This window comes from Impatiens glandulifera, chromosome 8 (assembly GCF_907164915.1).
Source record: "Impatiens glandulifera chromosome 8, dImpGla2.1, whole genome shotgun sequence".
NCBI lineage: Eukaryota > Viridiplantae > Streptophyta > Magnoliopsida > Ericales > Balsaminaceae > Impatiens > Impatiens glandulifera.
The window spans coordinates 31717031-31733406 of NC_061869.1; positions in this window are offsets into that span (position 1 = coordinate 31717031).

Genomic DNA, 16376 nt, shown 5'->3' on the forward strand with positions numbered 1-16376 from the left:
TTTAAATAACTATTATTTATAATCCGAAGTTTTAAATATTTTATATACATCATAGTAATATTTTATAATTAAGCATTTGTAAGCGCCTTGTGTTGAAGAGGGGAGACATGGTTGTGGGTGTCATGCTAGTTCTCCTTAATTCAAAAAATATATATTTTATAATTAAGCATATAATAAGATACAATATTAATTACAATTATATTGTAGGTTATTGGCACATTTAAAATTATGGAGGCGTGATTATTTTTGACCAACCCAACCACTTTTTAAGCATGCTTCTATTAAAAATGTTACAATTTACTTAGAATATATTAAATGAAAATTCTTAACCTTTATTTTTTTTTCTTCTAAATTTCAAAACATATAAAACCCTAAATTTTGTTTGAAAATTCATGAAATTGTGTTAGTGATTCAATAAAGTTTGTTTTTATATGTTTTTCTTTTAAATTTATAATATAATATTCAGTAATAATTAATAGTAATAATATATCAGTTTGGGCTTACACTAATTTTAATTCAAAGTAAATAATAAGTCAAATATTTTAGAATCTAGAGTAATTCCTTTTATATTTAGTTAGACATATTAAAATTACTATGTTAATTTTAATAGATAAACAAATTTAATTTATTTGATTGTAATATCAATATTTAATTTTTTACTATTTAAGTTACCTTTTAGTAAGTTTTAGCGTATTTTAAAAATATAACTAATCTATATTCAATTTAACTTTAATATATTTGTTCAAATACAAGAATTAAAATTGAATTAATTATTTTATAATTTTTTAAATATATAAATTAAATTATAAATAAATTTTAATTTTGATGAAACTGAAATTAAAATTCTTATTATTATGTCGTCTATAATTCAAACATATCCTAAATGATTTAAAAAAAAAACAAAAACAAATTAGATACCTAAATTCTAAATAAGTACAAAAATTCAATTAAGAAAATATAAGTATTGAAGTACAAGATTTTCATGATAAAATGTAGGTAGAGAAGAGTCACCAATCTTTTCAAACACGAAGACTTTATCATGTATTTTCAATAATCCTATTGATTTTACATGATCTATGGCCACTTTCATACCTAACTTATCACTTTATAAATAAAATAAAAATTTAAAAATAATCAAATATAATCCAAAACTTATAAGATAAATCAAAATTTCTCTATATTTTAAACATTCAAAACAAGAACTAATAAGCTCACATTTTGATTTCAGCCATATGGGACACGAACTATGAAAGTTTTGGCCATTTTGAACTTTTTACTAAACAGACATTAGATCCGTCTATTTTAATTGACGTGCCAATAAAATATTTCAATTTAATTTTTATATGAGAAACACGTCATTATTTTTCAACAGGTTCTTTCTTCTCGAAGACATCTTCTTCTTCTTTAATTCCTTTTTTCTTCATTCATTCGTTTTTATGATTCATTAACAAAAATTCTTTATAAGACCATCAACGATTCAGATATTTAGATTTTGGATTGATTTATGTTTAGATTGGTTTGATTTAGGTTTAAATTCTTTGTTCGTTAATATCGTTTAATTCAATTTAGGTTTAGATTAAGATATGTTGGATTTAGGGTTTAGATTAGGATTTTCTATTCGTTCCTTTTTAGATTGGTTTGAAAGTACAACATTCTCCTCCTCTAGAAACTCACAAGTAATCTTAACACTTTATTTTGTTCTCTGCTTTAGATAGACAAGTATATATGAAACTCCGTTGAATTTTTTTTATTGTGTTCATCTTTCCTAAATAATATATTTGAAGTTTAGATAACGTTTTTCAAATATATAGATTAGAAAGTAATAGTAGATGTATTGTCCTTTAGAATATCATTATCCATTCATATTATAGTCAGTTTATTCAATGTTTGCATATCATGTTGTACTAATAATATTAAATGATAATGAATATCATAGTAAGTTATTTTTTCATATTTTATGGACATATTGACTTTTGTTTTACGTAGTTTTTAATCAAGAACAAGAACACTATTACTAATGGATCTTACAGTAAGTTTTTTCGATTCATGTTAATCATTTATGTTTTGTTTCATTTTCATGTTTGTAATATCAATGGATAATGGATATTAAAGTAAGTTATTTTGTATATCATTAGAATATCAATATAATTTTTTGTAACATGTTTCCTATAATCACAATCCAAATAAGTTAGAGTTTGGGAATTTAAATAGAATAACACAAGAAATTTTTTTTAAATATCCACTTAAATATTTGTTAGATAAAATTAGACCGGTTAAATAGAATTTAACAAAAACAAACTTCCTATGTAGGAACGGTTAAAGAATCAGGATCGGTCAAGTAATCCAACCGGTCAAGCAACACAACCGGACAAGAACCTAACCAATCAGGAAAATAAGACCGGTTAGAAGATAAGGCAAAAGATGTAACCAAAACCGGAAGTCAGTCGGTTAACCTGAAGCTATGAAAAACCTGAAGTCATCCGGTTAACCCAAACAACCGGTAGACATTCTAAACCGAAATGCATCAATCCAGAAAACCGATGAAGAAGCTACTTAGAGAAAGAAGCCAAGAACATCAAACTAAGTACAATCTACAAATCGGTGCAAACAAACATTTTGAGTATTTGTGGAAGATGATACCAAAGAGACAGACCGTAATATTACCCTATCCATACAAGTCTGAGGATACTCTGCAGGATGCAGAAAACCGCCTGAAGAAGATCTTTTCATTCTGGGATAAGTCAAAGGCGCAACATTCCAGGTGCAGGTAACTGTCAAATCGACAGTTGCTACACTAAGTAAAAGACAAACCTAGCCGGTTTGACCTACGCACTGGAAGCCTAAACCGCCAGGTCTGAATCACTGAACCTCTGCTCAACTAATCAGATTTAAGGAGAAGAAATGTGACCGTTGGCACATTTCACCTATAAAAGAAGGAGCTGAAGAGGAGTAAATGTAGTTCTGAGAGTTTCAACAACCCAAATTACAAATTATGTTTTATCTCTCTAAGATTAAAAGCTTAAGTGTGCATTTGAAGTGAGATTACAATTTCTGTGAGAATTGTACGAGTGTTATCGAGCAGCAAATAAGTCTCGATCGGATTGTGTTTGTGTATTCCTTAGTGAATATCCTTCTCGCGGTTTCGAGAAGAAGGGGTGACGTAGGAGTTTTATCTCCGAACATCTATAAAAACCTTTCTTGCTCTTTACTTTCTGTCGGATTTACATTCTAACCGATCCATACTAACCGACCCATACCACCCTAACCGATTCAATATCACTTAAACCGATTTACCGAATCTCAAACCGACTCACTAAACTCCAAACCGACTTTACTCAAATCTGGTCTTACTCATCCCGTGTGCGTGTTTCTTTAGTCTGAAACAAACCACTTCCGCACTTGAACTCGGTTCAAGGGTTTGTGACAGCCTGTGTAGTATTGAAACCCGATGTTAATCTCTAACCGGATTAAACACCAACCATTGAGTGTAAACCGGCCAAACCCTGGTTCTTCATCCACGACCTAGATCCTAAAAATTGGTATCAGAGCAGTTAGTTTCAATACTCAAGCAAGCATGACTCTCGATAAGCCTCCAATGCTAGAAGGTGATGATTTCGTTAAATGGAAGGTACGCATGCACCTGCACTTAATCACTATAGATGATGAGATGTCGTTCATCATGTCTGAAAGACCGATAAAGATTGATAAAGATAGGGAGGATTGGACAAAGGATGACAGGAGAAGAAACAATATGGACAACCATGCTAGAAATCACATCATCAACGGTTTGGACAGGAATACCTTTTGTAAGGTCAGAGATTGCAAAACCGCAAAGGAAACATGGGAAATGGTGATTCAAATTCATGAGGGAAATGAAAGAACCAAAGAAAACAAGTTAATGGTGGCTACCAAGAAGTTTGAAAATATTAAGATGAAACCGGGAGAAACAATGAGGGAGTACAGTGACCAGTTTACAGATGTGATAGACAAGCTATCAACTCTTGGAAAGAAGTTTGATAACAAGGAAACTATCATTAAAGCATTAAGATCTCTTCCGAGTGCATGGGATATAAAGACAATGGTGATGAGGGAATCAAACTATCTAAGCAAGATGAAGCTACACGACGTGTTCGAAGATCTTAAGGCATATGAGTTTGAGATGAGGTCTAGGATTGAAGATGAAGTTTCAGCTTCAACCTCTACAAAAGCCTTAGTCACGTCTATAGAACCGGTTGCTCCTATACCAATCAGAACCGCTGAACAGTTTACCAAGGATGCTATGGCAATTCTTGCACAGAAGTTTGGCAGATTCATGAAGAGAAGCCAACCGACAAACAACAACAACTACAACTACGGTGATAAATATAATGTTAGATGTTATAATTGCAATTGTTTGGGACATTTCAGGTGGGAATGCAGAAAACCAAGACGGGATGACCGGAAACTGGAGGATCAGAACCACTGAAATAACTATCAAGAAACCGGTGAAGGAAAAGAAGTTCAGAAAGCACTGATAGCCGATGATGGAGGAAGCTTATGGGCTCACAGTGACAGCGATGATGAACTTACCTGTCTCATGGCAAACGAGGAACATGTATTTGACTCTCCCTATGAAGAATTTACTAAAGATGAGTTATTTAATGCACTGAATGACATGGTAGTAGAGTATAAGAACCTATTAACCTTAATACCAACCCAACTAGCCTTTAGAACCGACCCCATAGCTCCAACCTTGTCCGAACCTAACACCAATAGTATCCAACCTGACGAAATCTTAGAAATCGAGACAACACTTGAACTATCCTCTAAGACCGAACAGCTGAAGGAGTCAGTTCAAGAGTTAACCGAAGAGGAAGATGCCCAAACTCGGTATCAAATAGCCGCGTGGAAAACATCCAGTGAAATGGTGAACCAGTTGTCCAAGTATAAAAGACATCCCAAATGCAAATTTGGTCTTGGATACAAAAACAACAAATCCTCCAACCGGAACCATTCGGACAAAATAAAGCTTACAAAAGACAACCTTCCCTTTGTGAGATTTGTCAAGAGCTCTTCAATCAATGATGAGGAACAAAGTGACTCAAAACCGGAAGAAGAAATAACCTATGTAAGTCCAACTGATTCCGAAAAATGGCTTCATCCTGAGAGAAGGAAAGCCAACCGGCCCAAAGGTAAACAAGTCGATCCTCGACCGCATAGGATAAACCAAAGGCCACCACCAAATAAGGCATTCCTAGGGAAACAGAAAGACGTCAAACCGAGTACAGGAAAACTAATTAGAACCATAACCGGGAAAGTTGTCCGACTTATTAAAGTCTGGATACCTAAAGGACTAATCACTTGTGGACCCAAGTAAATGTGGGTACCAAATAGTTGTAAATATGTATATTTTGCAGGATATGAAGAAACGGCTAGGAAATTCTGAGTGGTATCTGGACAGCGGTTGCTCCAGACACATGACTGGAAACAACAACCTTCTAAACTACATCAAAATAGAAACCGGTGCAATGATTGTCTTCGGTGACAACTCAAGAGGTAGAATTGTGGGCAAGGGTAAGATTGTCCATGGTAATTTAACAATTGATAATGTACTTTTAGTTGAAAACCTACACTTTAACCTGGTAAGCATTAGTCAGATGTGTGATGCTGGATATACCGTAGAATTCCTTAAGCATGCATGCTTAGTTAAAAACTTTCAGGGCAACACACTACTAACCGGAAATAGGTTAGGGAATATATACAAGGTAGACTGGAAAAATGGAGTAGAAAATTTTGTCTGCATGGTAGCTAAAACCGATCAAACCTGGCTGTGGCATAAAAGGCTAAACCATCAAAACCTCAAAACTTTAAATTATATCCGCGGTAAAAATCTAGTTGAAGGAATTCTTGATATAGTATTTAATAAGGATAAAGTTTGTTCAGCATGTCAAATGGGTAAACAAACTAAGTCAACCTTTAAGAGTAAAGGACATATTCAGTCTAACTGATGCTTAGATCTCCTTCACATGGACTTATTTGGACCGATTAGGGTCACCAGCCTAGGTGGTATGCTCTACACTATGGCGGTCGTTGATGATTATTCTAGGTATACATGGGTAATATTTTTGGCATCTAAACGTGAAACCGCATCAAATTTAATTACATTGCTTAAACGTCTACAAAATGAAAAATCAACACGCATAAATAGCATTAGGAGTGATAGAGGAACTGAATTTACAAATAGCACCTTAAATGCATTTCTTGATGAATCCGGCATCAGACACGAGTTGTCTAGTGCTAGGACTCCTCAACAGAACGGCCTGGTCGAGAGAAGAAACCGAACTCTCAAGGAAGCCGCAAGGTCCATGATAGTTGATTCGGGTGTTGCTAAAAAATTTTGGGTTGAGGCTATCAATACAGCATGCTATACACAAAACCGGTCTTTGATTAACAAGTTTCACAACAAAACACCTTATGAAGTATACCTTGATAGGATTCCTAACATTCGGTATCTTAAAATTTTCGGTTGTAAATGTTATATTCATATAAATGGCAAAAACTATTTATCTGCTTTTGATGCAAAATCCGATATTGGGATCATGCTAGGTTACTCAGCAGTTAGTAAAGCATATAGAGTATATAACACTAGAATTTTAACCGTGGAGGAATCTCTTCATGTTGTATTCGATGAATTGGTTGAAAGTAACATTGATAGTGAAGATGAGGTTCCGGTTTTCAGACGGTTTGTCCATGACCAAATGGGTGATGATGAAACTCAGCCGGATCAAGCTGCCACACAGCAGGAAGCTGACACCTTGGTTCAAACTGAGGAAGTCGGTCGGTCTGACATCATTCTTCAGCCTATCGATATGTCTAGCCTTGATCAAATAAACGGAAATTTGATAGACACTCATGAACCGAATCTCAAAAGGAACACAAATCATCCTCCTGAGCTTATTATAGGTGACCCTTCAAAACCTGTCCAAACTAGGCAACAAATACTGGAGGAATACTTTAATTCCGCCTTCATATCCTAGATTGAGCCAAAAAGGGTGGATGAAGCATTGTCAGATCCGGATTGGATCTTGGGAATGCAAGAAGAGTTAAACTAGTTTGAGAGTAACAAAGTCTGGTACCTAGTCCCTAGACCGAAAGATCAACCGGTCATAGGAACAAGATGGGTATTCAGAAATAAACTCAATGAAGACGGTTTGGTCACAAGGAACAAAGCCAAATTAGTAGCACAAGGATACAAACAGGAAGAAGGCATTGATTTTGAAGAATCATTGGCTCTTCTAGCTAGGATTGAAGCTATTAGGATTTTTCTAGCATTTGCTGCATTCAAAAACTTTAAAGTTTTTCAAATGGATGTTAAAAGTTCATTTTTAAATGGTGACCTACGTGAGGAAGTATATGTTGAGCAACCACCCGGTTTTAAAAATGTTGACCTGCCTAATCATGTATACCGCCTAAATAAAGCACTGTACGGCTTAAAATAGGCTCCTAGAGCTTGGTATGATACACTAACCGTATTTTTGTTAAATCATGATTTCACCATAGGTTTAGGGGATAAGACCGTATTTAAATTGAGAAAAAGGGACATATCTTACTTGTTCAAATATATGTAGATGATATCATTTTCGGATCAACCAATCCTAAACTGTGTGATAAATTCTCAACCTTGATGACTAACAAATTTGAGATGAGTATGATGAGAGAAATAAGCTTCTTCCTAGGCCTTCAGGTTAAACAGCTCGAAGGGGGAACTTTCATAAGCCAGCCCAAATACACAAAGGAACTTCTGAAGAAATTTGGGATGGACACATGCTCCTCCGCAGCTACTCCAATGAGCTCATCAATTAAGCTGGATAAAGATGATGACGGTCAGGTAGTAGACCTAACGACATATCACGGAATCATCGGTTCACTTTTATACCTGACAGCAAGTAGACCGGATATACTATTTGCAGTCGGAGTGTGTGGAAGATTCCAGGCTAATCCAAAACAGTCTCACTATACAGCCGCCGAGCGAATTTTTAAAAAATACCTAAAGGGAACCTGTGAAGTCAGTTTGTGGTATCCAAAGGACTCATCTTTCAACCTCACAAGTTACTCGGATGCAGATTATGCAGGTTGTAAAGTTGACAGAAAAAGTACCAGCGGAACATGCCAATTCCTAGGTGACCGACTTGTGTCATGGCACAGCAAGAAGCAAACGTCGGTTGCAATGTCAACCGTAGAAGCTGAATATCTGGCAGCGGAAGCTGCTGTTCACAACTCATATGGATCCAACAACAACTAAAGGACTTCGGTATCACTGCCAAAGAATCTCCTATCTTCTGTGACAACAAAAGTGTCATAGCAATCACATACAATCTGGTTTTATACTCTAGAACCAAGCACATCGACATAAGGCATCACTTCATTTGGGAACATGTCATGCTGAAGCATATCCGGCTGGAATACGTATCAACAGAACAACAAGTATCTGATATCTTCACAAAGCCTCTACAAGAAGCTAAGTTTTCTTACTTCAGAAACATTCTCGGCTTAACCGATATTAATCAACTCATTTCTTAAACCTTCAACCTCTAAAGGGAAAATCGGTTCTGACAGATAAAACCGGCAGTTCTTCCTAAAATGTCAGAAACCGAATTTACCATTATATTTATTGAAGAACCACTTCGTCTATCAGTTATAGTAAACCGACCGGTTACTTAGTGTCTACACTAATTAACCGAATCGGGACCAAGGACTGAAACCGACCGGTTTGAATATAATATACTCTAGACTATTTGGCTTTCGAACAGAATTGGAACAATTATCTGTGTTTAGATGTATCTGTTCTGAAAAAATACCTTTTCAAAGCAAAATAGTCATACCTTAAAAGACGTGAAGATATGATATCTCTCACCGTCCAGGCCTATGACTCACACCTTAGGCTGTAGACATACTTAATTCATGCAAAACCTTTTGTCCTATGGTGAATAGACTACATGAAATGCTATCCACTGGATAATACTATCATCCTTCAACCAATATATAAGATAGATGAATATCAACCAAATATTCACAAACACCAAAAATCATCTCACTAATACAAAAATATCTTAGTTCCAAAACATTCTCCAAGTTGATTTCAACTCTGCTCAAGGAACAGAACACTACGAGATATTCAAAATGATCAAGTCTCTTGAAAACATCGGTTTGAGACCCTTTCTAGATGACAAGCATGTCATCTTCCCTAAAACCGTTTTGGAGTTTTTCCACAACGCAAGAGTCTTCTGCGGCACTCCGTACTTTGATACCCTCATTCAATCTAGGGTTGGAGAAACGGTGTTTGATTTTTCGGAAAGTGATTTTGCTAGATGCTTCGATCTTCCGAAGGAAGGTCTCACCGATCTGAATGTTTCGGCCGAACTAAAGGCCAAAATCTCTTTGAACTTCTCTCGGTCGAACCATCCGGTCAATGACCACGGTGCTCGGTCATCATTGAAAGCTGAATACCAGCTTCTCAATGATATCATCGGTCGAGCCATCCTAGGTAAGGATGTGACCAACATCTATTGTGCCACAGTCTTCAACATGATGACCGCTATCACAATGGATACGCCGGTCAACTGGTCTAGGGTGTTGTTCGACATCTTGATCTAGATGATCACCACTCCCCATACCGGCCTCATTCCCCATATCAACTCCCTACTCATGGAACTCGGGGTTCCGCTCTGTCTGGGCGAAGGGCTGAACCAATCTCAAGTCGTGACTAGGGAAGTCGACAACTCCTTCTATGAGCGATTCGAAAAAACCTGGAAAAGGAAGAACCGACATCTCAAATCCTTCGTCAATTAAGTCACTCTTTCATACAACCGGTCATTTTACTGTACGTACCGGTTGTATTGTCATCCTACTTCATTATGATCTTTTCGGTTAATCTATGTCTCTTTCGGTTTGTTGTAACTCCACTTCCATTAATGAAAAGTAACTTTTGAATTCTAACTATATGGGAAATTACACAAACCTAGTTACTTTCTAACTAGATTCTCCGCCTCGAGCTCCGCAACCGGTCAAAAGTAACTCCTTCCCAAGGACTTTTGGAAACATAAATATTCCCAACATTAATAAGACAAAACGGAATATTAGCATTAAATGCTTCTATTTTTATCCAATTTCAAATCTATATAAGGAACCTCCCTTTATCATTCCACATACCTCCAAACAACTTATAATTTCTTAAACTCTCTCTCTCTTAGCAAGATTTGAAAGAATGTCTAACCGTACTCTAAGGAATTATGTATGCATCGATTTCGACTCCGTCCTCAACATGGAAGATGTTGAAGTGAAGGAAATCCTCTTTGAATCCCTCAACGACACCGGCCTTCGTGATTTTCTCGAAGAATCCGGACCCATGTTCATTCCAGAAGTGATGGAATTCTTCAACAATGCAGCTATGCTCGGCGATGTCATTACTTCCGTCGTGAAAAACCATATTATTTTTCTGAACGAAGACGGATTCGTGGAGATGTTCAACCTGCCCACTGAAGGGTTCTCCGATTTCCCATCCCGGGTGGGGAGTGCGGCAGTTGACTATGCCGAAATGTTCTCCGGAACCGATGTGCCGGTGGAGAACTACGGTCTGAATACCCGCCTTGCCCGTCACATCCAACTCCTTCACGAGATTGTCAACCGATCGATCATCTGCCAATCTCCGAACCAGAACTACTCTAAGAAAGTTTTCGACATGATGACCTACATCGTCAGCAATACCCCCATCAACAGGTCATCAGTCATTTTCAATAACTTGAAGATCATGGTCGAGACAAAGAAAGGTTTCGGCTATGCCCCCCACATAAGCCAGATTATTCGTACCCACAATCCAACTCTTGGACCGGGTACCCTGGTGAACCTCTCAAATGTTCTCAACGAGGAAGTGGTAGAGGACAAACTCTCTAAAATGACCGTTACATAATTTCTATTTTTCTTTCTTTCTTGTGTACTTTAAACCGATCTTTGTATCGGTATCTATTATGTCCTTTTTCATTAATCAAATGATCATTTAAATTACTAAGTTCGAAAACCGGTTCAAAGTCGCAAAGTTAAAATATCGGTTTAAATGTTCAATCGGTTAAAATCGCTAACCGCTTTCCTAAATCACCGGTTAGATAACCGCTTACCTTCATCAACGGTTAGATAAAATAACCGCATAAATAATTCCCGCTCATAGTTTCCTGCCCATCGCTTGCCGCTCAATGATATTTTGGAGGGAAATTCCCCGCCTAATCCTGATGTGACGGTTCGCGGCGGTTGGAATTCCAACCCGCGACTATAAATACGTCCCTTAGCCATTTTATTTCTTTTTTCCTCGAAACTGCTTTCTCTCTCTAGCTCTCAAATCTCTCAAGTTTCAAACTCTCGATCTCTCGGTCTTTCCAAATCACAATGGGTCGCGAATCAGTGCTTTTTACCCACATATTCCAAGTCGATTTCGAAGAAATTCGAGCAAATACATCGGTGGAAGCTAAACGAGTGTTAACTAAAATCTCTGGGTCCGGTCTTGAACACTTCTTGAACGGACCATTCATTCTGTATCAAGAAGCGGTCACTGAATTCTTACAAACCGCCGCACACAGCAAAGGAACCATAACCGCAACAATCGGCGGAAAACCTTTCAAACTCACAATGTAGTCGGTTGCTGAGGTTCTCCATTTACCAACAGAGGGGAGCGACTTCTCGGTGCCTACAGAAGAGGATACATTCCAAGCGGTTTGCCGGGATGTTTCGGATACCGAGGTACCGATAGCAGTGTCCGGTAAGAAAAACTCCCTCAAACCGGAATATAGATCGCTTTACGAGATTCTATCTAAGTCGGTTCAAGGACGGGGAGGCAACTATGATATCCTCACACGATTGAAGATTGATATGATTGCCGGTTTGGTCAACGGCACTAAAATCAATTGGGCCAAGGTAATTTTCTCTAACCTATGTGAGATGGTGGATCCATCATCCAAACGGTCGTGGGGATACGCCGTTCCACTCGAAAAACTGATGCGCCACTTCAACGCTGAAACCGGCCTAGGCGTTTTCATTTCCCCCAGCAAAATCATAAAATCCCATCACTTTTTAAAACCGGAGGACAAACCGGGCAAAACAAAGGTCTCCGCCCGCAAAGGGAAATCTAACCCTAAAAAGAAGAAGGCTCCGGCAGGTGAACAATCCGGAAGCAAGGCGGCCTCGCAACCGATCAGGTCGGCTAGTATTCAGACCGACACCCCTAATCCGGAAATCTCGGCTTCAAGCTCTAGCCGAACTCTATCACACAACACCGAGGCGGATCGGTCTAGCAAAGGGAAGGAGAAGGTGGTCGAAGAACAATCGGCTAGAAATGATGATATTGAAACCGGTTCGGGCAGGCAACCGGAAGGAAACGAATCCGCGGATGAAAACATTCGGCAACTGGGAGAGGATCTCCTCTCCCAAATAATGGATCAACTCCAAGTTCAGGCTCACGCTGCGAGCGACGTCTATTTTCAATGGGCTCTGATTCGGAAGGAAATCTTCTTTGCCAACATGATCAAAGGTATCAAAAGATTGACATGGAAGCGACGGTGCTCAAACTTACAAGAGCTAAAGACGTAGTGACCGCTCTTCGAAGAGGACGGATGGTCGAACCACATGCACGGTTGATGGAGCTTTCCGACCACATCCTTCATCTTCGTGAAAAATATGTCACTGGGACGGAGGATTCTCAATTCGAGGCCTTGGTGCTGGAAATGCTAATCGCTAAGGAACAGGACCTAACCGATGAGTTGGCACGATTAGAATCGGATCCCGCTCACCAAGAGGCGTCAGTCTTCTCCATATCTCATCTTGAGGATGAAGGCGGTCCGAATCCGAACGAGGCCGAGCACATCTCCCCTCCACCGGAACCCATGATCAACAGCACCGAAATCGAAACGGGTACACCGCCCATTGATCGGCTAGGATCTCCGCAAACCGACAACGCATCGATGCCTGCTATAACAGAAGATAGGGTCAAGGACATAATCGTGGAATTTGTTAATGCCGCCATCCTGCCGTGGCAAAAGAAGATAAAGGAAACCGCGACAAATTCCATCCCGCAAATTGAATCAACTGATAAACAGTTGGAAGTCGCGGTTAAACGGATTACGTCCGTTGAGGAAAACTACGGTCTTACCGATCTTCTGTTCAGCGAAACAACTGACAGAACTAAGACGTTGGAGGCCGTAACTACAAAGTTGGAGACCGATATTTCTCATACCAATCAACGGGTCGGTTTAATAGACCTACGCCTAATAACAACAGATTAAAGGCTGAAAACTATTGAGGGGGGTCTGTCTCAATCCGACCGTAACTACAAAGTATGATTATGTATATTTTGATTACAATGTTTGAAAAACTTACTCAAGGAAATATGACATATTAGAAAAAATAAAGAATTTTTTAAGTGAAATATTTAAAGGTCATCATTGTAAGAATTCAATCATTACTACCATGAAACTCTTCCAATTCCAGATTTGTAATATATTCTTAAAATTCATTTGCATTAACATTTATAACTTTTCTTAGCTTAATATTACTTATTTATTAATATTTTAAAGAACATCTCATACCCATTAAAGACCTTGATCAATTTTGCATCTTGAATTTAGTGGAATTTGTAATTTCTCTCAGATATAAGGATTAAAAAATTGGAGTTTTTGTATCGTCCACCAAATCAACAATTAATAGCTTTTAACAATGATCATCATTTGCTACGTTTATTAAATCTCTTTGAGATGTGTCTTGAAATTGATATTTATCTTAAAGTAAAAGGTGATTCTATACTCCAAGATTATTAAATTCAATCAAGTCTTCTTCTTATACTCTACAATTAATGGCTTTTAACAATGATCAATATTTGCTACATTTATTAAAGCTCTTTGAGATGTGTTTTGAGTTTTATATTTATCTTAAAGTAAAAGGTGGTTATATACTCCAAGATTATGAAATTCAATCAAGTCTTCTTTCTATACCTCTACAAGTTATAAAGATGAATGTTAAAATGTGGAGGCTGAAAATGATGATGAAGAATATTTTTAAGAAGATATTGAAATTGAAACAAGTATCGAAGATGTCCTAATTCAATACAATATTATGGATTAATGTGTGGTTGAAAGTGAGTTTTTAGTTGAAGATGAGGATGAAGAAGATGACCTAATTATGAAAAGTAAGTTGAAGTTGAGTTAGATTATACTAGTGATATGGATGATAAAAAAGATGAAAGTGAAGTTTCTAAATATTTTGATGAAAGTGACCCCATGAGTTATTTATGGAGTTGTAGTGAAGAAAGTGATTATCAGGGGCTTGATGATGTTGTAATATCTCAATAACTAAAGAGACGACAATTTTCTTATTTAAAGTTCAATCCTTTTGTTTAGGGTGCGGGGAGGTTTATTGTAAGCATGGTGTTTAAATCAAAATAAATGATAAAAAATGCTATTATAGATTATTTATGTGATTGCATAGTTAGTTTAAAATGGATTAACCAAGACCATTATAAAATGAGGGTGAAATGTAGAAAAGAATGATGTTCTTGTTATTTTTTCAAGCAAGGACGAAACAGAAAGAAAAAAAAGTGGATAGTAAAGAATTATCGTCCTAAGCATCGTTGTTATTTGATAAAAAGAACATGTTGGTTTCTGCAAAGTATGTTGAGATGAAATTTCTCAATAGAATTTAAACCCAAAGAGATATTTCCAAAAAAACTCTTAAACAAGTTTGTAGGGAGGATTTATATTTTGATGTGAATTGTTCTTTGATGAATAAAGCCAAAAGAATTGTTTTTACCAATGTTAAATATGACATCGAGAAAGACTTATATTTCAACAAATTATAATCAAGAAAAATGGTACTTATATTTTTAAAACCATTAAAGATGAAACCACGGGTGAAACAAAATTTCATAGAGTGTATGTGTCTTTTGAGGCATGTAAGAGTGGTTGGATAAATGGTTGTAGACCAATAATTGGGGTTGATGGATGCTTTTGAAATACTGCATGTAAAGGAGAACTAATTTCTTCTATTGGTTGAGATGCAAATGATAACATGTTCCCAATAGCATGGGTTGTGGTGGACCGAGAGAGTCGAAGAAGTTAAGAATGGTTTTTCAAACTTCTAATTGAAGATCTACATTTGGAAGAAGGAGATAACATTAGATCATTTTAGACATGCAAAATGTATGTTTTTAAATCACAATTTGATTTCAATGTACAATATCATATATAAATTTGATCACACAATTTTTAATTACAGTTGCTAATTTATTTGATTTCATTTTATTTGGGATTAATAAGAGAATTGCTGAATTATTACCAAATGAAGAGCATAGATATTGTTGCCAGTATTGGTATACAAATTAGGATAGAGGAGGAAATATTGGTGAAGACATAAATTATAATTTTAGAGGTGTGGTCGATCCACCTTTCTAGAACAACTTGATGCCAATTCAAAAGTACCCGAACAAACCAAACAAGGAGTCGGTACTTCTACGATCTGGATTACTAAGAGAAGATGGTTAAAGACGTATAAAAAAGTATCCAAAGTGTAATATGGTAGACAACAATATTTGTGAAATATTAAATTCATGGATATTACTGAGGAAATAATTGTTTATCATTAACATGTTGGAGCAAATCCGATTGATGATAATGAGAAATATTTGTTGCTTAAGAAAAGAAATGGATATGAATTGGAATGGAGACGTTTCTCCCGTAGAAATGTATAGACTCGAACTTGCAAAAGCAATGTATCATAGGTGCACATTGTACTTTAATAGAGAATTCAGGTATGAGATCACTTATGGAATATATACACATTAGAGAAAGAAGTTACACATGTCAATTATGGAAACTCACATGTATATCGTGCACACGTTGTTTGTGCTATATACCATTATAGTGGAAATCTAGAAGATTATATCTCAATTTGTATAAGAGAGTAGCGTTCAAGAAGGAATAGAGAAATATTATTAAACAATTAAGTTGAAGAGAATTTTGGAAACCCAGTGTGATGAGTTGTATTTGATTTTACATTTTAATGTTCAAAAGAGAAGGTGTAAAAAAAATTAAGAAATGCACTTTTGTATTTTTGTTTATATATAAATAAATATTTTAAATTATTGAAAGGCATATGATGATCTTATATTTTATTAGGAACATTTAAAAAAATGAAAGAAATGATAAAATGTTACTACTCACACCTGCCAAGTTCAAACATACTCACTCTATAGGTCATTTGTATTCATTTTATAAATATATAATATATATATAATTTTATAGTTGTAATTAATCATATAGTATGCCATTTGTATTCATTTTATATACCTATAATATATATTTTAT